Source organism: Choloepus didactylus, chromosome X, assembly GCF_015220235.1.
Source record: "Choloepus didactylus isolate mChoDid1 chromosome X, mChoDid1.pri, whole genome shotgun sequence".
Taxonomy (NCBI): domain Eukaryota; kingdom Metazoa; phylum Chordata; class Mammalia; order Pilosa; family Megalonychidae; genus Choloepus; species Choloepus didactylus.
The window spans coordinates 168,218,962-168,246,487 of NC_051334.1; the positions used below are offsets into that span (position 1 = coordinate 168,218,962).

Sequence of the window (27,526 nt, forward strand, 5' to 3'; positions counted from 1 at the left end):
CCGCGGCGCCCGGCCACCAGGTGCGAAGCCCGAGGACGCCAGCTCTGGTGCGCCGGGCCGCCGGGGTCCAGACCGGAGAACGGGCGCTCCCCGGGCTGGGAGACTTTGGTCAACTCGGCGCCCCCTCTCTACATCGCACCGCCCTCCCGCCGACGTCCCTGAGTGCTGGCGTCCGCACAACGGGCGGCAGAACCCCCGAAAGCCCGGGGCGGCCCGGCTGTCGCGGGCCCCTCCCGCCGCGCCCGGCAGCTCACCTGGGACATCTGCGGCCAGAAGTTGATGTCCTTGAGGTCGATGGAGCCGGGGGAGAGGTTGCGCAGCAGCTGGCACAGCAGGACGCCGTCGCGCAGTGCCTGGGCCAGGTCGAAGACCACCGCCGAGGGCCACACGAGTCGGTGATTGGGAGGCAGGACCTTGCAGTCGATGAGCCAGCGGCCGCACTGCTGCTACTGCTCCATGGCGCCCGCGCAGGGCAGGGCTCAGGCCAAAGTGTGGCGGCCGAGGGCATCCCGCCCGCGCGGGGCTCGGCGGCCGGGGCGGGGCCTCGCGGGCGACCCGGGGTCCGGCGGCGCCGCCGCGCTTCCCTCCGCCTCCGACTTCTCCTGCGCCTCCGGGCTCCGGCTGGTCTTCCGGCTCACGGGTCGCCGCTCCCCCCCTTCACACACACAAGTCCCCCCGGGCCTCGGGCCGGGCTCTACACCGCCCGCGCCGCAGCGCTCCCCGGCCCGCCCCGCCCCGCCCCCCCGGGCGCTGCATTCTGCGCTCGGGGCGCCCCGCGGCCGCCGCCGCTCCTGCCCCGCCCGAAGAAAAAGGCCCGGCGGGTCGCTCGCTCCGCGCCTCTCGCGCCCCGGCCGGCCGCGCTCCACGCCCGGCGCTCCGACTCGGCGGCTCCGGGACGCAGGGGGCGTGGGGGGCGCGGCCAGGGCGGAGGGCGGGGCCCGGCGGGGGCGGCCCGGCCCCCCACTTCCTGTACCCCCGCGAGTCATATCTGTGCTGCAAATATTTACAAAAGTTCTTGCAACTCTACGTCACCTGCTCAGGAAATTTCTTTCACCCTCCTATCTGAAAATTATTGTTGGGGTGGCTACCTTGCAACTCACAGGCTGATGTCTTGTGCAGACTATGCCTCCATAGGACTGTCAGCTGGCTGATGATTAGGTTTACCCCTGGACACTTACCTCAAATTAGCTTCATCTCTATGTCCTGTAGCCTGGAGGTAAGCCCTGTTTTAAGTTTCATACTCCCTCCAGGTCCAATAGCCATGGGTTCTGCTTACATTGGGAGAAATGTAAACAAGGAGTTGAAGATACATTTGGAAGAATACAGATTGTGAAAGTCTTTAAATTCCAGCCAACCACATTGATTCATCTAGAATAGCCCTTTATAGGGTGTGGCCCTAGGATGCCTGGAGGTTCCCAAGACCCTTTCCAGAGGTAATCAAGGTTCAATCCATTTTCATAATAAAACTATGACAATGTGTTTCTTTTTCTCTCTCATTCTCTCATGAGTATACAGTGGAGTTTTCCATAGGCTACATGGTGTGTGATATCGCAAAAAAACTGAAGGCAGTAAAACCTAAGAGAATTCAGCTGCCTTCTGTGCAATCCATCATTACATAGATTTGCAGACATGTTAAACGATGGCACTCATTCACTGGAATTCTATTTTGTTTTGGAGAATATCCTTATTTTTTATAATGGTATATATGTTAATGTGGATTTTTTATTTTTATTTAAAAATGAATTAAATATTTAACATTTTCTCAATTTTGATTTCTAATATGATAAACATCAATAAATATAAACCCACATGAAAAAAATCCCTTTTGAGTCCTCAATAACCTTTAAGAATGTAGAGAGGTCACGAGATCAATAAAGATGAGGGCAGTGATGTTGACTGGAGGGAATCAAGAATGATGCAAGTGTTGGGCAGGGAAGTGGCATGATGAGAGCTGTGTTTAAGGATCCTGACCTGACAGCCAAGAGTAGGAGCAATTGGAGGAGAAAGACTTTAATGACCTATTTTCAAGCGGTGTTAGAAGTTTGCAGCCACCATCCAAGGGAAACGGATGGTTGAGGGTGGAATGCTGACACAGAAATCGTGTGTAGGGAGTGCATTGCAGATGCCCTACACTGCATTGCAGACTCTACCTACGAGTTGGACAACAGAAGATTGTTTTTATCTCTCCTGGGTTGTTTCTCCAAGATTGCCAGGGGCTGGTCAATTGTTCCTTCTTAGACATGGACATAACCACGGGGCATTTGAAACATCAGTATTTCCAGAAGAAAATTTTTTTTGCTGTGCAAAATGGAGTAAATGTAAGAAATGCCACGTTTGATATATTAGTAGGATAAAAACAAACAAAAATACCATAGAACTGTACAACACAAAGAGCAAACACTGATATAAACTATGGACTATATTTAATAATATAATAATACTGTTTCATCAATTGTAACAAAGGTACCACACTAATGCAAAATATTAATAACGGGAAAGTGTGTGTATAAGGGGGCATATATGGGAACACTGAACTTACTGCATGATTTTTCTGTAAACATACAATTGCTCTAAAAAATAAATAAGTAAACAATGACAAGAAAATAATGGCACATTTGTAAAAGAGAAGAGCATAGCATAAGTCTTTTATGGCATAATAATTGTTTTCACACTGTGACACTATAAAATTGTCTTGAATTTGACAAGACAAAGTTGGCATCAAGAGCAGAAATCACTCTAGTTCTTCTTTAGTTGTGCTGCAGGAAAACTAAGCCCACTGTTTTGCCTCCTGCAGTAGGAAAGGAGACAGACAGAAACTCTTCCTCTTGTATTTTTCAGGGATGACAAAAAACTGGAGGGCCCATTCATTTCCATAATAAAGTGGTCCATAAGGCATAATAAAATCAAGGCAAAATACCAGGCTCAATGCTTTGGAGAGAAATGGTGACACCTTTCTGAATAGAGACTCAGGGAGGCAATTTATTCAAGCAGAAAAATCAATTTTGTTTGTTGGTACAGTAACACCTCCTGGACAGTGAATTATCCTTAATTTATATTTATGTACTCAAATCATACATTTTGCAGTTTATATCAATTTAGAATATTAGGAAATTACAGATTTACACTAGAGAATAAGACAAGTAGTAGAAAAGATTTAAGACTTGAGCAAGCCTATACCCTCACTTCTTCACACCCACTCACAATTCTCTTGCTTTCCACTGTCCTCAATCTTTGTCATTTTTTAAAAGAAATGTTCCTTTTATTTTGATAGCACACTACAAAACATTTGACTAATTCCCTGGAACAAAAATGTTGGTAACATCCTTAAACCTATGGTGGAATGGCTGTGGTCAAGTATGACCACCAAAATAACTGACTTGAATGTCAGGGCTTGGGTCTACATTTTTAAAGAAAGTAGTGTCTCCACTTTTCCTCCCTAGTTTGATGTATCCTACTGCTCAGCTGATTTCCTGAAATAACCTCCTACTTCTGTTATTTCCATTGTAATCTATTTTCCCTGCAGCACCAGGTTATAGTATTAAAATAAAATTTTAAAGACCCACAATTATGTCATTTCTCTAGGGAAAGCCATCAATGGCTACACTGCACATACTGACTCCTTATAATTGCCAGTATCCATGGGCTGATGACTGACTCCATGGCAGGCTTCTCTACCCAACTGTCTCAGTTTTCCAGGCTGCTCTGACAAATACCACACAATGAGTTGGCTTAAACAACAGGAATTTATTGACTCACAGTTTCAGGAGCCACAATTCTATATCAAGGTGTTGGCTAGAAGGTTTGTTTCCTCCTGGGGTTGGTTCCGGGAGGTTGCCAATCTTGGGTTCCTTGACTTTGCCATCACACAGCAATGTCTTCTCCTTTCTCTTCCAGGTTCTGTGGACTTCTGCCTTCTGGCTCCTCCCCATAGCTTTCCCTATGACTCAATTTCTTAGGTTTATAACAGACTCCAGTCATCCGGATTAAGTCCACCCTCTTTCACTTGGGCCACACCTTAACTAATAACATCTTCAAGAGATCCTATTTACATGTTCATACCCTCAAGAATGCAGATTGAGATTAGGAACATGTCTAAATTGGGGTTCATAAGTCAATCCACCCACTCTTTTTCACTCAGGAGGTATTGCTTACATGGGCCTCCTTTCAGTTCTTCTAAGGAGTCAATCTCTCTCCCACCATGAGGCCATGGCAGATATCAGGAACCTTCTTCCTAAGGCTTTGCGTGGCCCCAGGTTCCATTAAAATCACTTCCTCACACATGTTCCTGCTTGTCCAATCTTAAACAGCTCTTTCCTGTTATTTTCTTTTTTGGTACCTTGTCTTTTTCCACATAGAAGTTGTTAATTTTATAACCATATCAGTGTTCATATTAAGTAACATTTCCTCCTTGATGTCTTTGTTGATACTGTCCAATGTTCATTAAAGTCTCCCTCACTGGATTCCCATAGCATTTTTTTTATATGTTTACTTTTATTTTAGATAATTGAGTATCTTTTATTTAACTGCTCTCCGTATTACAATTCTCACACCACATCTCCCAAGTAGATTGTAACCATTTTGAGAAAAGGGACAATGCCAGGCTTCTCTCATACCTCTTATTACCAAAGGCAATACCTGCATATTAAAGACACCAATATTTGTTGAATTTTGTTGGAGCAAGTCTGTTAGGAACTGGGAATGGAACATCCATTGCTCTCCATCATTTATGAGCCTTCTTTCCATTGCCAGCTATGCCAGCTCTGCACCCAGGCAGTGACCCTTCATTGCCAATACATTTGCCATTGACTTGGCAATTGTGCTACTGTGCCAGCATAAACAGAACTTTTTTATTCACACATTCAGCGCAATACGCTCTCCTATTCTGAAGTGGAATACGTTTCTGAGTATGATTGCTTTTGAAGAGCAAAGTCTCCGTAAGAAGAAGCTGGAAAGAGTTTGCTCCTGCTCTGACTGCATGTTTTAATCATCATTCTTTGCCCCTCCAGCGCATCCGCCCATTTCAGAAGCCAGGCTCATGATTTTGATGTACCATCATGGCTAAATACAGTATATCATTTCAGCAGGCTCTTCACATCGCATTTTTGTTAATGATGCTTTTTATTTACCAGAACCATAGGCAATATAATATTACTCTCATTCAGTGAGCCCAGCAGGAGACTTTTTAAAAGTGTAATGCATTTGCTCTAATGTCTCTGATCAGGTGGATCTGGCCTGGAAAAACTCCAAGTTGGATAATTACATTTCCACTACCTGTAATTTCCACCACCCCTTTGAGAGCTTGTAACATTCTTCTCCTTTTATACTCAACACAAATGTGATGTTTGCCGAACACTATTTTAAAAAGAAAAGAAAATCAGCCAGGCTGAACTGCAGGGAGGTGAGGGTAGAACAGTGAGGAAATTGGGTGGTCAAAATAAGCCCTTTTAAAATTGCAACGTCATTGAAGTTTGTCTTTATTTTCCCTCGTTCCTTCACAATCTGCATCTTCTTTTGCATCTCTTCTATGAGACACCTTCCCTCACTTTCATATAAACAGTATTCTCATGCTATTCTGATTTCCTCAGTAGTGAGAGAAAGCCATATAATGAAATCATTCTTATATAGCATACATATTATATTTGATAACCTGTCCAGAGATACTTGGACTTTAAAAAGGATAACTACTGGAAGAAGCAAGGCATAATGCAAAGGGGCAGTTTTCCAAAGGCAGAATTTTAGGGCCCACATGCTGTGAGAAAGAAGAAAATCTCAAGTGATGGGTACAGTCCCGTGCACCTTAAATCCTATCACATGCCACACTGCTTTTTAAGATAAAAATAAATATTGGATTCCACATTCATGGCCTCTAATAGGTTACATTATCATGCAAGGTTCTCTGCAAGCATGGAGTGACAGGGTCATGGAGAACATTTTAACAGAATCCAAGATCAGAAATTTTTGAGATAAGATTCATTTTCAATCCTGACTAGTGGAATGAGATGGATGGCCATGGCTGGATATAGATTCCTGTATTATAATCACATGATTATTTTTAAAGGGAAAACTTTTCTTTGAGTGTGTGAGGTCTGTTTTGTTGGTGATTCACCCTGTTTTTTAATGGGCATGCATGATGCACTCTTACTACTTTCATCTCTCTCTTCCCTTTGGGGACCTGGGTGCTCACAGTGACCCAGTGCAGCCCGTGTCAGCCGCCGTCCTGCCCCCAACTATCTCACTCAAAGCTCTGCTGGAGAGTCACGTGTGGGTCACCATCTAGGCAGCTGTTCTCTGACACTGAGAGCTGACATCACCGAGCCGGGTGTGTACTTATAGAACATTAATGCAGTCTACAATATTACGGCTGTCAAAATTGGCAAATGGAAATTTTATTCCATACATTCTCCTTTTTCTCTTCCTAATGTGCCTTGCTTTTCTTTATTCTATACAGGCTTATGGGGAAATTTGTTATATATCCAAATGGATTACTTTTCTTTGCTTCTCTGATATTATGGACAGGCTGTGCCAGTTTGAATGTATTGTGTCCCCCAAATGCCATTATCTTTGTGGTCTTGTGTGGGGCAGACGTTTTTGGTGCTGGTTAGATTTGCTTGGAATGTGCCCCACTCAGCTGTGGGTAATGATCATTTTGATGAGATGTTCCCATGGAGGCATGGCCCCACCCATTCGGGGTGGGCCTTGATCGGTGGAGCTACATAAATGAGCTGACTGGGGGGGGGGGGAGGAAGAGAGTGCAGCTGGGAGTGATGTTTTGAAGAGGAGCAAGCTTGCTAGTAGAGGAACGTCCTGGGAGAAAGCCGTTTTGAGGCTGGAGCTTTGGAGCAGATGCCAGCTGCCTTCCTAGCTAACAGAGGTTTTCCGGAGGCCATTGGCCATCCTCCGGTGAGGGTACCCGATTGTTGATGTGTTACCTTGGACGCTTTGTGGCCTTAAGACTGTAATTGTGTAGTGAAATAAACCCCCGTTTTATAAAAGCCTATCCATCTCTGGTGTTTTGCATTCTGCAGCATTAGCAAACTAAGACACAGGCATATGCCATTTTTACCTAGAAACTGTTTGAGGCAAGGCTGAGCATATGATGGATTCCTCTGCTGTGTTGAAGTCACACATCTTAAGGGAGTTGATCACGTACCAATCCACATCTGGAGGGAGTGAGGTTGGGGAGACAGGACAGCATCAATGGTGGCTTTGAGGTCCAAAATGAGAGCTAATTTTTTGAGCAAGATGATAATTTAAATTTTAGAAATGTTGCATTTTAGGTGCTGGAAAGACATCAGATGGAAATACATTTGAGAGTGATGCTATACAAAAGAAAGAAAAAAAAATGGTATTATTAGACTCGTCTTTTCTTTCCAGACCTTTTTAAATGCAACCAAGGGGAAAAAGCTGGGCCTATATTCAAAGTCATCAATATTTTGTTCTCCTGGTTTGACAGTTCTTATTCCTGAGTTCCCCTTGTCCCATTTTGGTGTGGATTTGGCTCACATTCTCAGGGTAGCAGCTTCTATTTGTGATACAGATTTGGATTAGTTATGACCTTTGAATACAATCAGCCCAGAGCTTCCTGTATTTTCCCAATGGTTTTAGTACCACAAACACAGTCAATTGATGACACACTTGGAATCTTTGTCTTGCAGTATCTTCAAGTTCCATGATTCTTTCTGAGGATCAGAGTTCTCCTATATTTATTTTTACTATCCTTTTCTAACTTCACTATTTGATTAAATGTCAGGGTTTATTAAAACCCAGTTCACCAGCCTCCCCACTCTTTGGTCATTGCTTTCTCCCTCAGAAATTTTATCCATACTACAGTCTGTCCAACACACTAGAATTAGTGCTGGCATAGTTTCTCTGTGAAAGCATCAATAGTAAATGTTTTAGGCTTTGCAGACCGTGTAAGGACTCTATTGCCTATTTGTCTTTGTTTGTTTTTACAACCCTTCAACAATTAAAAAAAAACAAAAAAAAAACCCCACAAAAAACACATTCTTAAATCTCGTGTCATACAAAAAAAAAAAAAAAAAAAAGCTCTTTGGACCCGTACTAGAGGCCAAAAGGAGGAAAGAGAATGTATTCACATTCTGAAAAGGGGTGAAGAAGACTGAGAATGGATGATAAACTGCTGCTAAAAATTAGAGGAAAAAGTGTTGCTTTTAAAGTAATTTTACTAGAATACTACTTTTTGGAGAAATGGCAATCACTTCTAGCTTATCTATTCTGCAAGTGTGACTTTTATATTGTACTTCAAGTAGAGTCAATATGTATCACTGGCCTTCTATAAAGAATTTAAATAGCCCCGAGAGTCTGTTATATTCTTTCAAATCAAGTACAGTGTGTTTCTAGTTTCTCCTTAGAGAATAAACACATCTCCTGTTGACCTGGAACTAGAACTGACTTCATGAATAGGCAGTGCCTGAGTAAGGCTGTGCACTCAACAAGCTGTGTGATGAGATGACCTTTCAGAACGTCTTTCACTCTTTTGGCATCCCACTCTTACCAAGCTACTATTTTGGGTCCTGAAGGATTTTGTTTTGTCTTTGAAAATTCACATTTAAAGGAAGATATTAACACCATAATCCATGTTATCTGTCACCTGGCTTAGTCATATTGGTAGGCAGATCTTTTAGAGAAAGATTTTGCAGGAGATGAGACAAACTAGCAATGTGAAGGAGAAGAAGGGAAACAGGGCTGCCAGAAGAGAAAGTAGGAGACAGACAAACAAAAAATCTTCCACACTTACAAATTTTGTTTGATTAGACTTCCTTCAAGAACCTCCATTTCTTAGTAACAGGATGATTGGCTACTATGTATCATAAATCTATACTAATATTCAGAGAAGTGAAGCCCAGGTAGAGCCATGATATTCAAGAGACATGTCCTTTCCTTCACAGCTGTTGAAATAGCTCAGCCCAAACAACCTACAATTAGTCCACTACCTGGGAAACCTCTGCTGTCTTCCATCAAATTTGGAATAAATAATTTTTTTTTTCCTTCTGGGTTTACTCAATAAACAAGCCACCAAACACACACATACATATCAAGCAGAGGAGCCAATTTCCTTGACTTGATGAAACATTTCCAAACAGAAAAATGCTGAATTAATATTACTGAAACTCAAAATGCATGCTGAAATAATGGGTTCATTCATGACTCCAGAGGGATTCTGATTCTTGCAATAAGAGGTATTAATTTGAAAATAGTTCCTATAAGGTTTTTGATGTTACACATCCAGTATTTCCTTCAGGACTCTAAGATATTTGTTATCATTTAAAAAATTCATCTAGTGTTTTAAGCTCTCTTTCAGTTCTCTGGTATTCCTTTGGTGCCTAGCACAGGGCCTGTCCATTAAAGAGATCCAAAAGAGACATGTTGCCTGATTGATTAAATCTTATCCCAAAGCTCCCCTTCAACCTTATAAATCTCTCCCATCTCAAATTTGTCACTCTGAATACGTGAGAAAGAGAAAGGACATTGTACCCCTCTGTGTCCTGCCTTAGTTCCTCATTGCCCTTACATCAAGTTAAAAAGATTTATTTCTTTTAATCAGCCCTGATCAAGCAGTTCCTCTAACCACTTAACCTCTCAGGATGTTTTTCCCATTATTTCTGAAAATTTGTCTTCAGCTGTCTGCTCTCAAGGTGTCCAGAAAGAGCCAAAGCAATGCAGCAGGACAGTCTAGTAAACAGACTGAAAAGGTGACAACCTAATTAGTAGAAATAAGGATTCTGTCTACTTCCACTCACATGCAGACACATACATGCACACACGTGTGCACACATACACACATGGATGCTCAGTCTCCTTCATGATCATCCATACTAAAATTCTAACCAACAGACAGGTTTTATTCATGCATTTGGAGTGTTCAAACTCCAGGACCTAACCACCTAGCATCTAATAAATGCCTTGCCAAATAGGAAGGAGCTGGGGCTAGAGTTACTGGGGGAAATTGACCCAGGAGAGGAAAGAGGAAAGGGAGTAGGGATTTGGAAAATTGGTAGAGCTTTCCTTCACCAAGTAGTGGAAGGGCACCAGAAACAGACTTTCTGATTTCACAATTGTTTTGAGGAAACAGTAAAATACCATTTTCTAAAAGCCCAATAAAATGGCACCTCTCTGGATGTCAATGTTATTAGGTTACTTGGTGCCATAATTTAAAGCCAATTCAATTTTCAGTTGCCTTTGTTGTAGGCCTAAACATACCTAATTTTCGAAATATCCAAACTCTTGTCGATGTTGACAACCTCATCACTCAGAGACAACACTGTCTAGTTTTGGCATTTCTCTTTGTGTTTTCACTGGAATTCCAAACTGGCAGAGAATATAAGAGTGACAGGCACTCGGGAGCATCATCCTCCTTAAAAACAGTGAAACTCCAAGAAGATGATCATCAAATAATACTAAGATTCAAAAACATTCAAAAGTCATCATTTTCTGGAATGTGCGGAATAATTAAATGCAACATCAGCATGACATCAGCGGTAGATAATTTTCAGCCAAAAATGTCATTCTCTTGCATTAACTTGAGGGTTGTTGGATTTTTTTGTCTCCATTTCACCAGAGTACAAAACATTGTGACACACTTAATATTTCTTCCGCCAAGATGTTCACTGATTCCTCACCCTCTACAGAGCTGTTGATTTCATCCTGCATTTAGCTGCCAAAAAAGCGATTGCGTGTGCAGCACCAGTAACAAAGTGAAAATGAATTATGCATCAGAAGGAACTGCATTTGAGTCAAAAAACTTAGACTTCAGCATCTTCAAATTACAATATGATTTAAGAAGGAATACATTTAAGGAGATAGCAATGGACTGAGGTGAAAGGGTCAGCACTGACCCAGTTTAATATAATTTAGTTTTCAATTATTTATTTTTTAAAGAGCTACTAAGCACACTGAATCTCTTTAATGGCAATGCCAAAAGTATGGAGACTGGAGAAAAGCCATGAATAATAGTGACAGATTGTTATGCATGGGAAGGTTATAGGGTCTGCTGCAAACTGAAGCATTCACCAAAGCAGAGAGAGCAAACAAGGAGCAGCCTGTGATGAAAGCAAGGGAGATGGCTCCCTTCTCTGGCCTGTGATGACGGACAGACTCTACTTTCTATGGGATCTAACTGGTTCTGTCAAAAAGGCAGTTAAGCCGATCTGTCCATGAGAATTCTGTACTTCTTCTTTTGACACTTGAAACCTGTAACTGTTTACACATGGAACATGTAATTGTTTACATTGTCCACCTTTAATAAAATATTCCTGCACATTCTTTGAACACCTGTGCTGTGACTAGAACTGTGAAAACTGCTGCAGAGGACAAGAGACAACAACTTGTCCCCTTCTTTAGGAAATCAGTCATCAAGTTGACGGACTGGAAGTAATTAGAAAAATATATAGGCATAAATAGAGGAAATTGATGTGCTGAAGAATCTGATGTAAACAAAAAGTCTTTTCTAATACACAGGAAGAAGCAAAAAGCCATGCCAAAGTAGAAGACCTTGGACTAAGATTAGGGAGCTCCATGTTCATCCATCAACTAGCGAAGGGAAAGTGACTGAAGAAAACATGAGACCTTTAAGATCACGGTTGGTGCTCTGTCACATAGGACCTTTCTGCTCCCACCCCTCCAGATGTCAGGGTGTTCAGCAGATCATCAGGAAACTTTTGGTTAAATAATTACTTCCCCAGTACTTTCCCAAACATGGCCCATGTTTGAGTGCCAATGAAGGCAGTCAGTGACATAATTAAGACAAGGTTGAGTACAGGTCTGGCTGCACCCAGACACTCTTGTGATTGGTGTCTCTTCTCTGCCAATGCTTCCACTCCCAGGTGGAGGAACTTCCTCTTCAATCACAATTTTTCAAACATAGGCACTGTGGTATTTTGGGTGTGATCCAGTGTATTTTATGATTTGGGCCATGAATAGAGGGCTAAAAGGGAAAGACATTACCTTATTACATCACCTTCAAATCATAGCTTTTATCCTTTCACATGAGTAGTTGTTGAGTCCACGACTATAAAAGAAGATATGAAGGACACAAAAGCAATAGAATTCTATATGCTCCTTTTCTCTCCAGGTTCTGATGTTTCTGCTTCATGGTGTCTTATTAAGCTTTCCAAATTATGTCTTTCATCACTTCACTCCCCTGTTAGAATCCACAATAGTTCTTATTGCCAATGGACCAAAGTTAAAATTCTTTAGCTTGCCTTTAAAGACACACAGTGATAATCAAGTACCTTTTTCCTTCCTACATTTTTTATTAGTTTGTCATGAAATCCTTATTACATCGAAATTTCCAATTCCCCAACTATTTATTCTTGCTTTTTTCCCATCCTGGACTGTACTTTGTTCTCAGACTCTTCACATTTTTACCCTACAATGGGGTTGACCTCAAACCCTAAAAGATGTGGCTGTAACCAGGGCATCCTTTACAATGTTGGGAATATTTCTACGAACCCAGTGTACCGACTGAAAGAATAAAGTGTCTATGTTATTATCTAAAGGCAAATCCCAAACTTAGAGTGTAAATGAGGAATAAACACTCACAGCTTTAATTTAACTCTCAGTTCCCAACTTCTCTTCCCAGACAGACACCTCAAGCAATGGAAGTGAGCAGCATCCCACGGTCTTGGGCTAGGCTTATAGAGAATGATGATTTGGCAAATAGCATAGGGCTTATAACCCCTGAAGACAGTTCAAATGAAACCTTATTTCAAGGGGCCCAAGAGGAAAGGCATAATTTATGGCCAGAAAATATGATTAAATTAGGGGGACATGACTAGAAGAAGAAACATGGAAAGTTTCTCCAAGGCTATGACCATTTTTACTAAACACATGTATTCTTATCATGAATGAATGAAGATGGCCAGATTAAATATTCCCGAGTGAGTCAATTTAAGACCAAAATTTCTCTTATTTATAATAGCTCCAAAATGAAAGGACCTCCAATCTCCAAGAGCAGGGAGCTATTTCTACAGGGACACTGACTCTGTCTGCTTTATCTGTTACCGAATCACAAGAAGTAGGAGAGGGTCATGTATACAAGGAACAATTGTTAAATATTTATTTAAGGAATAAGTGCTAAATGAATAACTCACATTTTATAACATGAAATATCATGTCATTATTAAAATTTTTAAAGTATAGAAAAGACTTCTGTGATAACCAATTTAAAAAGTAGGTTACTAAATAAGTGTGATATAAATCTCATTTTATGAAACATTTTATAGTGTGTGCATAGAAAAACATCTCAACCATATTTCCCCTTAATTTGGGGCATTAAAATTATGAAGTAAAAGCAAATATTTGCTTTTTACAAATTTATAAAGAATATGCATTTTGTTTAAGTAAAAAGGAGTTTATCTTTAAAAATACAATAAAAGTGAAGACTAGTCAACATAACTTTGATTATACCCACCTCAAGCTCATGGGGCATATCAGAAGCTTCCAAATTCAAACCTTTGGAAGTGAACAAGGTTTGGTGAAGGAAACATACACCTGATAGGCAGAATGAAACTACATCTCTGAAGTACCCACTGTGCGAGTAAAATGTCACAATCAATGTTAAATTGCATGGGTAACCAAAACAGGGATTGAATTGATGTTTCTAAATATGCTGAAGTGAAAAAAAGCCAGGAAGGATCTAGGCCACCTTATACTATTAAGTTGCATCCTATAAATAACACAGTTTAGAAGACCCACAAATGGAGAATTACAGTAGTCTAGACTTAAAGTATTAAAGGGGTTTACCAACACTGTCACATTGTTCTTGCTGAGCTGGGGCTTTGCTTCTAGGAGGAAGAAAAGATGCTCCAGTGACAGTCGCAGGATGTTTACCCATTGATGAATCAGATGTCAACATGACACAAAGGCACTTAAAACTTCGGGATGCTTTTAAAATCACATTCCGTAAACGAGTTACCAGAGAAGCAGCCTCATTTGGCAAGCACTTCAAGCTGAGGAACTGAACTTTGATGCGATTTTGATTCAGTTTCATCAGATTGTGTGACAGCCTTCAGTGCTCACCCTGGATAAAGTCCTCATGGCAAAGTCCTCATGGCTTCTTCTCTTCATCATTTATTGGCGTATGCTGCAGCGTGGAATCGATGCCTCCTGAGAACGGCTGCAGCTCTTTATTTCAACTCCCTCACAGCATTTTCCTGTTCCACTTTACTTATTTGGATGCTTACCCTCTCAATGGCGTGCATTAAAATATACTTAAATTGCAAAGCATTATGAAATTGTTACTTCTTATTGCACCACTGCAAGATGCTTGAGAGCAGGGAATATATCCTATTCATTTTTCCTGTCAGTGATTATCAACTGTCATGCCAATATCATTTTGTGAGTGGCTACACTATGCAGAAATTGTGCTAAGGACTCTGCATGCATCCTTTCTGCTGCTCAGATTTTCCTGCAAGGTATTGTTCCCATTTTACAGACAAAAACTGATCTTCAAAACGTGTAATTTATTTGCAAAATCATAGAGCTGCTACATACTGTCATACTGCATCCTGCAGCTACAACTACTACTAATCATAAGTAAATGGTCAGTGAGTAAAATGCTCCACAATCCATCTCTAAAGATATGAACAGAACTATTTTTCATTCCATACCTAAAGGAAACAGGATTCACTGGGAATTGAAATTGATTGCAATAATGCCTTTCCCATTTGAAAGCTCAATATAAATTGCATGGTTGTTTAATTACTCTCACCCCATATCAAAAACAAAACAAAACAAAAAAAACCCAAACAATCTGCCCCCTCCCCCAATTTAGCAAATGGTATGTTGCTGATTAAATCTGAGAGAAGACGAGTTCAAATTAATCAAACAAGGTTTTATTGTACAACTTGTTAGACCTTTTAATATGATAATAATCATTGCAAAAGTGCCAAGAAACGGCTACTACGTGAATTATTTCTCAAACTTATTCCACCAAGGAAACCTTTTTCTTTGTGGAGTTTCTTACTAGGAAAGCTAGAGCACTCAGAATTATTCATCCTGCTCAGTGTATTTATTGTTTACACACAAATGTATAAAGACCAACTACATTAGATCACAATTTAATTTTGTGCAGTTATATTTCAGGGGATGTAATCTGGCTATTGGTAGACTAATATTACGAGAACTTTTTAACTGACGTATTATTTTCTCAAGAAGAAAAAACTAAACGTGAGAGAAATTTTCTGCATTACTGTATGTAAATAAATAAGGTACATTTCATGAAAGTCTATGAAAAATGTCTGCATAAGAAAAATGAAAGAGAAATGGGTCAAAACATCAAACCCACATATTCAAAAAGGAAGAATTATTTTACTGATTAAAAAAACACTAAATTAAACAGAGCATCAAATTAAAGAGAAAAATATGGTTATAGCATGGCAACATTTTCCCACTTTTACACATGTATATACAGATACGACTAAATAATAGAGATGGAAATTAAATGAAATTGCATTAAAATATGTGTTTATATGCATGAAATATATGCATTTAAAAAGGGTATTCAAGATTTCTTTGATATAATTATTCTGTAGTTTATCTGGAAGACTAAACAAATACAAGTTAGCAAGACATTCTAAAGAAAAGAGAAATAAAGAGGAGGGGCTCTATTATATTAAACTTACTATAAACCTACAATAACAAAAGAGTATGGTAACAGTGCAAAAACAAACAAACAAATCAAAAACAAAAACAAGGACATCTTATAGACCAGAAAGCCCTATTTCATAAAAAAAAAAAAAAATGAGTATAGAATACAGGTGAGTATCTAAGAGTAGATTAACTATTTAGGGAAAACAGATCCTCATCTAACACTAAAAACAAATTTCTAAATGGATTAAAAAGCTTAATTTTATCATAGCATTATTTTTTAAATTATTGGAGAAAAATATAGTACATAATTACTTGACCATGTAAGTTTTTTTTTTAACAGAGAACCAATCCAAGATATGTAAAATCTTAGAAGATCTTACTACATAAACATTTTACATATCTTTATGTTAAAAAGGAAAAAACTATCAGGGTAAAGTATTAGCAATGAATATAAGTAGACGTTTACTATATCCTAAATATAGTACCAAAAAATATTAAGAGTACTTATATATAAAATTTTAAAAACCATTATTTTTAGAGAAATAAAACAAGCAGAAAATTCAGTGGAAAGTGAATATCTCAATCACATAACTTCAATAGAAATAGCTAAGATATAAATTAAAACTATTAATACACAGGTAGATATGATAAAAGTGGCACACCAAAATATTAACAGTATTAATATTTATACCACGGCATTTCAAAATGATTTTACTTTTGTCTATTTTTTCAAATTATTTTATAATCATATACTTAGATTTTTATAATTAGAAAAACAATGAAAGATATTTTTAAAAAGTCACGACACAGCAAGGTATATTTAAGGCAAGTATTTTTGGTGAAATATTAATGTAATGTTTTTGAGTGCTATTTAATGCATGGGATAATTTCCACAATAAAACAATGAATGCAAGAAACAAAATCCTGATTTTTAAAATGTTCATTTACTTAATTTGGGTCAGAAAAAAAAAATATTGGGGCAATTTTTATTGTCTTTCAAGTTTTCTGCATTTTCTGCAAGGATCACTCTACTTTCATAGTTAGAGAATACATATTTAAACATAATGTGCTAATTTCTGTTGCCATTATAAACTTATTGGAGAGTGTATTTCCAAGAAAGCTTGGATGGAATATGGTATAAAATATGATATTAAGCTTTCCTGTGTGTTTCAAAGTACAATTCACATTACTTTTGAATTCTGATACTAGTCAGGAAAAAAAAAAGCACTACTTATTGTTATGAAGAGTCAAGTTTCATTATTGGTGTGCTCATACTCAACAAGTGTTAAACATCAACTGAACATTAAAGGAGCACTGTACAGAGACTACAGGTGGCAGGTGTGAGGCTTTGTGAAGATATTAAAGGTGATGTATCATTGTCTCACGGAGAGAGACATAGGGTCCTCTGATTTTTATATTCCTTGGTAGATCAGAAGGAAAGTTCCAAGAACAAAGGGACAAAAGGATTTAAACAGAACCCAATAATAAATGAGAAACAGAAGTCCACACTCCACTTGTTGAATAACCAGGTTCCCCCACATTGTCCTTTACAAAACAGTAATTCTACATAGATTCTACATATCTGGTCCATGGATTTAGTATTTCTTTGCATATGGTCTCATGTATATGTGCTGGTTTTTAAATATTATACCAGTATGTAGATTTTATTACTTTATTTTATTTTATTTTTGTTTGTGTCTCCCAAATGTTTGAGGGAACAGAAATAGACTGAAAAGATAGTTCATAATTAAGGATCCAAAGGAAATAATATCCCTTAACAAGACTTATTCATATCAATTCATTTGAATGAAAACTGATTGCATCTGTAGCTACATAATTACCTTCCAAAGTGAATTTCACTCAACACACCCAATGGATGGAAAGAAGTGATACCATCATGGTCTGTCTAGAAATATGGTAAGTGATATCTCAAATTCAGGAAACTCAATGCATGAATATTCAAGGAATACACAAACTATTCTATACCAAGGCACCATATCTAAGCACCACCTGATACCAGGCTTATTCTATTACCGTCAATCAGGTGGGCAATTAAGAACATGAAGACAAGAAGAATTTCCCTCTCTTCAAACACCAGTTTTCTCCTACATTATCCAATACACATGCTCATATTGCAATTAGGTTGCACACTCATTGCATTTATGATGAAACATATGGAAACTTAATTCTCTGAGAAGGTAAACAATAAACCCTGGGAATATCACTCACTTTCAGCAGACTGAAATCCTCTAATCACCTGCCACCATTCCCTGCCTTTTTCTGAGCTTATTTGCCTCTTTGGATCTCAGCATGTGATTCTCATTAATGGCAGCAGATGGGGCGCTGGAGTGTCAGGTGAGCATGCTTGGACATTAAACTAGGCCCCTGCAAACCACCAGGCTCAAGGGATAAGGCGAGAAAGTGGGAATTTCCCAGTCCTAGTAATGCTTTCTGACATACAAAAAGGGAAAATAGTTACACCCTTCACTGCATCACTGTTGGAAACTAATTTGTTTTGACATTCGGAGAAGTAATCTGATGTTCATATTTATTTCGAGCGGGGAAAAAAAAGCTGTATTAGCTAAAAACAAATTTCATGAATAAAACCATGGATATAGAATCAAACATATACATCCACTGAAGTGTAAGAAATTAACTGAAGAAATTAACTGTTGCTTCATAAACTTTTTTTTTTAAATAAATTCAAAGTTACATGAATAGTTGCAAAAACAATACGAGCTCCATACACAGAATTCCATCATACCCTGACCCCCCTCCCCCGATAGCTCAATCCACCAACTTTAACATGCTGTCACATTACTATTTCTTTCCCTTCCTCCCTCCCTCCCTATCATCCATCATATATTTCTCTGTCTTCTGAACATGAGTTAGCTGCACACATCCTTGAACATACACTATAATTCACGTATGTACTTCCCATGAACAAGAACATTCTTTTATGTAATTCCATTAAGCGCAGCTAAGAAGTATAACAGATTCAACAATGATACAGTGCTTACATTCTATATTTCCTTTTCCTTATGTCTCAACTGTGTCCCTTCAAGCCACCTGTCCTCCACCCTCCAATACCATCCAAGTTCATCCTTAGCATTCAATCGTGATCTAGTTAGACTTTTTTTTTTTTTTCTTTTTTCAATTGTGGAAACATATATACAGCCTAAATCTTCCCATTCCACCCCCTCACTAGCCTTCCATTAGTGGGATTAATCACATTTAGAATGATGTTATGCTCTTTCCCACCATCCATTACTAGAAATCTCCCTTCACCTCAAACAGCAACCCTACACTCCTTTCTTAACTCCCATTGCCCCTTCCCCCATTTCTCTTAACCCAAACTCTACTTTTCATCTCTATGGTTAGATTCTCTGATAATTTCTTTGTGTTTACTGTGGGGCTTAAAATTAACCTCTTAAATCCCTATCAATCTTGTTTTTCTTTGATACCACCTTCACTTCAATAGGGCACATAAACTATGTTCCTATACTCCTTCATTCCCCCACCTTTATATAGTTGTCTGAAATTACATATTTTACATTGAGTTCAAAACCACTGATTTGTCCTTAGTTTGTGTATTTTTTATCATGTAGGAAGTAAATAGTGGAGTTATAATTAAAAAATTATTGACTTCTATTTGTATTCCATTGTGTTCGGAGAATGTTCTTTGAGTATATTCAATTTTTTTTTTTTTTTTAAATTTCCTGAGGCTTGTTTTATGTCCCAGCTTACGGTCCCTTCTGGAGAAAGATCTGTGATCACTAGAGAAAAATGAGTGTCCTGGTGATTTGGGATGTAAGGTAGTATATATGTCTGTTAAAATTTTCTATATCTCTTTCTCCTTTCTTTGTCTCTCTGTTAGTAGGGCTTCCTTTAAAATCTGAAGTAGGACAGGTCTTTTATTGGCAAAGTCTCTCAGCATTTGTTTGTCTGTAAAAAATTTAAGCTCTCCCTCAAATTTGAAGGAGAGTTTTTGCTGGATAAAGTATTCTTGGCTGGAAATTTTTCTCTCTCAGAATTTTAAATATGTCATGCCACTGCCTTCTCGCCTCCATAGTGGCCGCTGAGTAGTCACTACTTAGTCTTATGTTGTTTCCTTTGTATGTGGTGAATTGCTTTTCTCTTGCTGCTTTCAGAACTTGCTCCTTCTCTTCCGTATTTGAGAGTCTGATCAGAATATGTCTTGGGGTGTGTTTATTTGGATTTATTCTATTTGGAGTTCACTGGGCATTTATGCTTTGTGTGTTTATATTGTGTAGAAGGTTGGGGAAGTTTTCCCCAACAATTTCTTTGAATACTCTTTCTAGACCTTTATCCTTCTCTTCCCGTTCTGGGACACCAATGAGTCTTAAGTTTGGACGTTTTATTTTATCTATCATATCCCTGAGATCCATTTCGATTTTTTCAATTTTTTTCTCCATTCTTTCTTTTGTTCTTTCATTTTCTGTTCTGTGGATTTCTAGGACACTGAGATGTTGTTCAGCTTCCTCTAGTCTTGTATTGTGAATATCCAGAGTCTTTTTAATTTGGCCAACAGTTTCTTTTATCTCCATAAGATCTTCTATTTTTTTATTTACTCTTGCAATGTCTTCTTTATGCTCTTCTAGGGTCTTCTTTATGGCACTTATATCCTGGGCCATGGTCCTCTTGATGTCCTTTAAATTCTTTGCCATGTTTTCATTCTTTGATTGTAGTTCTTTGATTAATTGTGCGAGGTACAATGTTTCTTCGGAAATCTTGATTTGTGTGTTTGGAGCTGGATTCTCCATATTGTCTGGTTTTATCATATGCATTAAGATTTTCTGTTGTTTTTGGCCTCTTGGCATTTGTTTTGCTTGATAGGGTTCTTTCAAGTTGTAACAAAAAAAAGGATATCGATCTAATTTTTCAGAGACACAGTTTGGTGACATACACTTTCTCCAACTAACCAGCAGATGGCGTCTGTGAGTCACCTATATCCCTCATGTCAGTTCTCAGCCTTTTTTTCCACAGCGTGTGGGGAAATGATTCTTGTGGGTTCAGTTGGAGAACTCAGTTTGGGCATCTACCCTGAATGTGGGGCGTGTGTACGGGTGGCCAGGAAGGAAGGGCAGTTCTACTGTTCAAATCTCCCAGGTTCCAGGAGTTTCAAGGCCGCCGCAAGAGTCTAAGCCTTCATTTCAGTTCAGCCCCAGACCCTCTCTCTCGCTGTCCCACCAACCACTGGACTTGGCATAGCCTCCCTGGGTTCTCCGAGCAGGTCCCCCCTCCCAGCCGCGATCCTCCAGGAGCTCAGCCAAGGGAATGCCGTGCTACATCACCAGTGTGCACCATCCCTCAAGGGAAGCCCTGGGCCACAGGGCTGTGCCGCGGGGCTCTCAGCTCATTTCAGAATGCAGAATGTCTGAGGCTGTCTTTACTGCAATGCCTTGCGGGCTGAGAACAGCTGAGGTTTTCTCCACAGAGAGCGAGGGACAGAAAAACTCCCAGGTTCACCCGTCAGCCAGAGATAGCACCCGATTCTCTGGGCTCCCTACCCTGAGACAGATAAGTCCCCCGACTCTCCCAAGGTCAGTTGTCACCAAAAGCCTCTGTCTGCTTATTGAGGATTCGCTGCATGTATTGAGCAGTTAATATTAAAACCTCACTTGGAGCTGGGCTGAGAGTGCACGGCGCGGCTTCCGTGAGGGAGGGGCTCTCGGCTCTCAACGCGGGTCCGCAGTTTTACTTACAGATTTTATGCTGTGATCTCGGGCATCCCTCCCAATTCATGTCGGTGGATGTTGAGTGTACAGTCACGTTTGTCTCCCCGCTGTTATTCCAGGTTATTTACTGGTTTTTTGTTCATTTATGAATTGTTCTGGGGGAGACTAAGTCTTCCACTTCTTTCTATGCCGCCATCTTCCCACAATCTCCCGATAAACTTCTCTTTAAAGGAATCTGATTTGTATCACCTTGAAACCCTTCCCTACTTCTCTCTTGGCACTACTAGCACCCAGGACACAGCTGTCTCCATGAACACATGGAAACATTTTACCCAGAACATTAGCTCGCATTAATCCAAACCACTTGTTCATGCTTCTCCTTCCAAAAAGCCTTATAAATGATCTTGATTGAAGGGCTATTTCAATACTATTCTTGGCACAATGACAGTCACTGAAAACCTTTCTGAGCTACAGCCTGTTTCACAAGCTTATGCAACACCTTATTTACTTATCTTCAGTTAATGAAAAGCTAATATCTAAAGCTCTATTTAAACCTTAAGAATCCCCAAATTACCCTCCCGATCTCTTCTGGTTGTGAAAGGACACCAGAAATATATTGAGCTCTAAAGATACAGAGAGAAGGGGGAAAAACCCTCATGAAAACCACAGTGAGTGAAAAGGGACTGGGAGTTACAAGTATTAAAAGAGATGAATTGCATTAACCCCTGCCCTTCCCCATTATATTCACTGCCCACTGGAAACAACAACAGAATTACTAAAATCCCATACTCTCTAATGGGATGGTAATAGGATTCCAAGGCCATTAGGGTAGAGGCAATCCATATTTTACAATGTAATAAGCTCAGACTAAAGATGTTGCACCCCCTCCTCGGAGCTCAACAATTACCAATTTAATAATAACAAATCCATGAGCACTTTCAATACTCCAAACTAAACCCGAGTTAAAAGTCAGAGGTCTAAGAGCAATAGATGATGGATGATAGGGAGGGAGGGAAAGAAATAGCAATGTGACAGCATGTTAAGGTTGGTGGATTGAGCTATCGGGGGAGGGGGGTCAGGGTATGATGGAATTCTTTGTATGGGGTTAGTATTGTTTTTGCAACTGTTCCTATAACTGTGAATTTATTTCAAAATAAAATAAAATTTTAAAAAGTCAAAGGTCTATTTCTTTTAAACTGTATATATTTTTGTGACATAAAATTATCTAAGTTGGAATCATTCATTTTTTTACTCTGATATTGACTATTAGTCACTTTAGAATGCTTTGAAAATGAGGGATTGTGTGTTGTCATGAGGTGGATATGATTTTTTACAAATTGAATCTACTTGCTCATGGCAAGGACATTCCATTTTTAAAAAGAACGTTTTATTATCTGGAAGAAATACAATAAACTACTCTTGGTATTAAGAGTTTCCATGTAAACTGTACAAATGGATTTGATCGGACACTCTTTTGAGAGAGAAAAGAAGGGAGATGGAGAGACGGAGAGCTTCACACCACCCTCATGGAAGCAAAGATTAGGGTAAGGATTATATATCAAAAATTAAAATAGATGGAAACTGCATTTGTGAAATCAAATTGCTAGGAGGACTGTAAACTGAGGAGCCTTTGAATCCTTATTAGTATAACTTAAAATAATTATTTTATAATTTTAATAATGTTTCTATCAAATTGTTATCTATATAACCTCTAGGGTAGCTGTAAGATTGCTTGCATCTTTGTGGAAGAGAGAGAGAGAGTGCATTTTTAGGAACATATTTTGAATGATGAGTTCTGAAATTTTCAATAAAGATGAAGAAAATGATTTGTTTATTATTAATTTCCACAAGTTCTTCTCTTTACCTTTTTCTTACACAATATTAAGAAGAAAATCCCCAATAAGAGATAGCAAATATTACTGTTCTATAGTATAATAGCTAGCCCCTCTATGCTTTATAAAGTAGGCTTCGCTTCGTTCTGAACAATAATATTCCAATGCTGCTTTAATCATATGAATATATGGGATATTTTCATCTTATACACTTTATAAAATATTCACCTCCATAATGTAAACAACAATAAACAACATTGAATACAACAGGGTTAGATAATGAAGGCAGCAGGTATTTTAAAAATAATAAGGTAAAGATATAATATCTAAATGCTCTTTCTAGGACATTTCTTATACCTCTCCACCAAAATCATCCTAAATTTGCAAATCAAGAGGTAGTCATGCCTGGAATGCAGTTCAATATAAATCATAACAGATTAAAACCAGCCAGGCCACTCATTCCTTAACTCCAAGTCCACTGTTAATCATACTTCAGGGTAATGTGGGAATAATTTTCTATTTTGAGGGTGTAGCTTTATTAAAATGGCCAATCAAAAAACCAAACAGAAGTGAAACGGGTGCTCAGACAACAGCCCTGTGTCCCGGAAGCTGCTTGATCATTTAAATATGCCCTTCTAGGCAGACTGATACTGTGGTAACCTGGAAAAGCTTGTATCTACTGCTGTAACATCAGTGACAAGCTAGACACACATGCTTCCTGCCTTCACTGAGCTTAAAAGCTTATGTGGATATGGACAATTAAATGAACAGTTATATGAAATGAGAATTGCTCTATAATAAGGTAAATACCTTGTTATTTATCTTATATTTAACTTAAGCCAAAGGGTATTAAAAGGAGGATTAGCACCAGTTAGGGTCTTTTCATTATAAACAAGCAAGAACAGTTAGATCTTATGAAATCAGAACTCAAAGAACATACTGAAACATTAAGGGAGGACAGTTGGAAAAGAAACACAAAAAAGTTTGACCTGGAGGCAGAAGATCCTTACATAAAGTGGCCAGATCCCACAGACCCAATTCAAAACAAATCAATGTCTATTTATTCTGCTTCATCGATTCTGAATCTCCAGTTCCTAACAAAGTGCCTGACGGCGAGTAAGCATTCAATCTATATTCATGGATGCAATTCTCGGAGTCATAGCCTCTTTCAGCAGCTCTGATATCCAAGGTTTGACATCTTGAACACCGTCACTGGAGTGGAGAGAGGTAGTCACCTCTTTTAGGCTTACCCCCAAACAAGCCCGCAAGTCATCATAGGTAACATCATCAGAGACGAGAGAGAAAACAGTTAAAATGTGTACGATCCCCACCATCTGGTCTAGTACTTAGGTACCTGGATCGTTTTCAGCATGAATAAGGAGAGGCACATGGTGATTCTTGAGGCTAACATACATGAGTAAGGCTTGAGCCCACACACAGACATTAATCCTTCCCCAGTTCTCAAAGATTTAATATTGCCATTTAAACTTATCAATGCCCTGGGAATATTTATGTATTTAAACATTCATTTAACACTTATTGCTTAAATAAACTTTATGCTCTCAGGTTATTTTACTAGACACCAGTGATACAATAGTGGACAAGCTGAACACACATGGTTCCTGCCTTCACTGAGCTTAAAACCTTATGTGGAATACGGAAAGTTTAAAGAGCAGTTATATAAAATGAGAATAGTGCTATAATAAGGTAAATGCACTGTTACTGATACAGACCAAGGAGGAAGGGAGATTTAAATTGAGAACTAAAAGATGAATAGGAGCTACCCAGGGGCAAGCTAGAGTGTTGAGAAGACAAAAAGGATGAGCATCTGTGAAGGCACAGGTATGAAGGCTGAAAGAACTGAAAGAAATTCTGTAGGGATGGAACGCAGAATGTAGACGCTTGGGATGCAGATGTTGGGGCACAGGAAGCAGGGGAGATGATTTGTGGGAAGCATCAATTTTACTGTAAACTCCTTGAGGACAGGAAATACATTGTATCTTCCTCATTTTATAATTGACAGCAAAATGAGTAGATTACCCATTGGAAATGCTCCATCAATACTTACTGAATATCTACTGGGGATTTCCTGGTGATGACTGAAAAAAAGCTTACAGTTCTTTTAAATGCATACGGTCTCCGATCCAAGAGAGGGACGTGAAAGGAAATGAAATAAGCTTCAGTGGCAGAGAGATTCTTCCAAAAGGAGCCGAGAGGTCACTCTGGTGGGCACTCTTACGCACAATTTAGACAACCCTTTTTAGGTTCTAAAGAATTGGGGTAGCTGGTGGTGGATACCTGAAACTATCAAACTACAACCCAGAACCCATGAATCTCGAAGACAGTTGTATAAAAATGTAGCTTATGAGGGGTGACAATGGGATTGGGAAAACCATAAGGACCACACTCCACTTTGTCTAGTTTATGGATGGATGAGTAGAAAAATAGGGGAAGGAAACAAACAAACAGACAAAGGTACCCAGTGTTCTTTTTTACTTCAATTGCTCTTTTTCACTTTAATTATTATTCTTGTTATTTTTGTGTGTGTGCTAATGAAGGTGTCAGGGATTGATTTAGGTGATGAATGTACAACTATGTAATGGTACTGTGAACAATCGAATGTACGATTTGTTTTGTATGACTGCGTGGTATGTGAATATATCTCAATAAAATGAAGATTAAAAAAAACAAACAAAAACAAAACAAAACAAAAATAAATGCATACGGTCACTTCCTGAAAATGCTCAGTACGCACATGTGTGTGTTTAATTGTAATGCTTTATTCACTGTTCCATAGGCCCTCATCAGTCCTGATTGTCTTACTTCTGACTACTCCTTTTTTGGGCATTCATGTTTGCAACCCCTAATTTAGGACTTATCATGGAAGAAAGCTAAGCTAAGAATGCAATCCTCAGTGGCATAAGTAGGCAAATATAGCATTACTTTATTAATGGATTAGTTCCAAGGGTTAGTGGTATTAATACGCAAGACATAATACTTCCAAGCCATGGCATGCAACCTCAACTTTAAAGTTAATCATTCATTCTCAAATCTGAATGAAATCTGAAGCCCTGCTGCACTGTTTTCCCTTAACTGGGATGGTCTGATATGAGGTACTGATAACTCCACTGTCAAATAGTTCAAAGCTCTATACCATCATTTTCTCTACTTTTCGTGCATGAGTTTTCTAGAGAAAAACTTGATAAACATGCTCAACTGTGCAGCAATTTGCAAAGTGTCAACAATTTAACAATTTTAGCTTGCAATATAAAATAAAATCACGGTGGGGCAAGATGGCGGACTGGTGAGCTGTATGTTTTAGTTACTCCTCCAGGAAAGTAGGTAGAAAGCCAGGAACTGCGTGGACTGGACACCACAGAGCAATCTGACTTTGGGCATACTTCATACAACACTCATGAAAACATGGAACTGCTGAGATCAGCGAAATCTGTAAGTTTTTGTGGCCAGGGGACCCACATCCCTCCCTGCCAGGCTCAGTCCCGTGGGAGGAGGGGCTGTCAGCTCCGGGTAGGAGAAGGGAGAACTGCAGTGGCAGCCCTTATCGGAAACTCATTCTACTGATCCAAACTCCAACCATAGATAGACTGAGACCAGACACCAGAGAATCTGAGAGCACCCAGCCCAGCAGAGAGGAGACAGGCATAGAAAAAAACAACACAAAAAACTCCAAAATAAAAGCGGAGGATTTTTGGAGTTCTGGTGAACATAGAAATGGGAAGGGCAGAGCTCAGGCCCTGAGGCTCATATGCAAATCCTGAAGAAAAGCTGATCTCTCTGCCCTGTGGACCTTTCCTTAATGGCCCTAATTGCTTTGTCTCTTAGCATTTCAATAACCCATTAGATCTGTGAGGAGGCCCCCCCCCCTTTTTTTTAATCCTTTTTTCTTTTTCTAAAACAATTACTCTAAGAAGCCCAATACAGAAAGCTTCAAAGACTTGCAATTTGGGCAGGTCAAGACAAGAGCAGAACTAAGAGAGCTCTGAGACAAAAGGCAATAATCCAGTGGCTGAGAAAATTCACTAAACACCACAACTTCCCAAGAAAAGGGGGGTGTCCGCTCACAGCCATCATCCTGGTGGACAGGAAACATTCCTGCCCATCGCCAGCCCCATATCCCAGAGCTGCCCCAGACAACCCAGTGTGATGGAAGTGCTTCAAATAACAGGCACACACCACAAAACTGGGTGTGGACATTAGCCTTCCCTGCAACCTCAGTTGATTGTCCCAGACTTGGGAAGGTGGAGCAGTGTGAATTAACAAAGCCCCATTCAGCCATCATTTCAGCAGACTGGGAGCCTCCCTACACAGCCCTGCAGCCCAGAACCGCCCTGGGGGGGACGGCACTCACCTGTGACATAGCAC

General features: G+C 39.5%; 1 long non-coding RNA gene across 1 annotated transcript in view; it reads right to left on the bottom strand.

The window, feature by feature from the left end:
• Positions 1-6,931: 6,931 nt before the first annotated feature.
• LOC119523674 overlaps positions 6,932-27,526 on the bottom strand; it is a 65,104-nt gene continuing 44,509 nt past the window's right edge. Inside the window, exon 5 of the long non-coding RNA XR_005214650.1 lies at positions 6,932-7,319. This is a non-coding gene — a long non-coding RNA (uncharacterized LOC119523674). The remainder of the gene's footprint in view (positions 7,320-27,526) is intronic.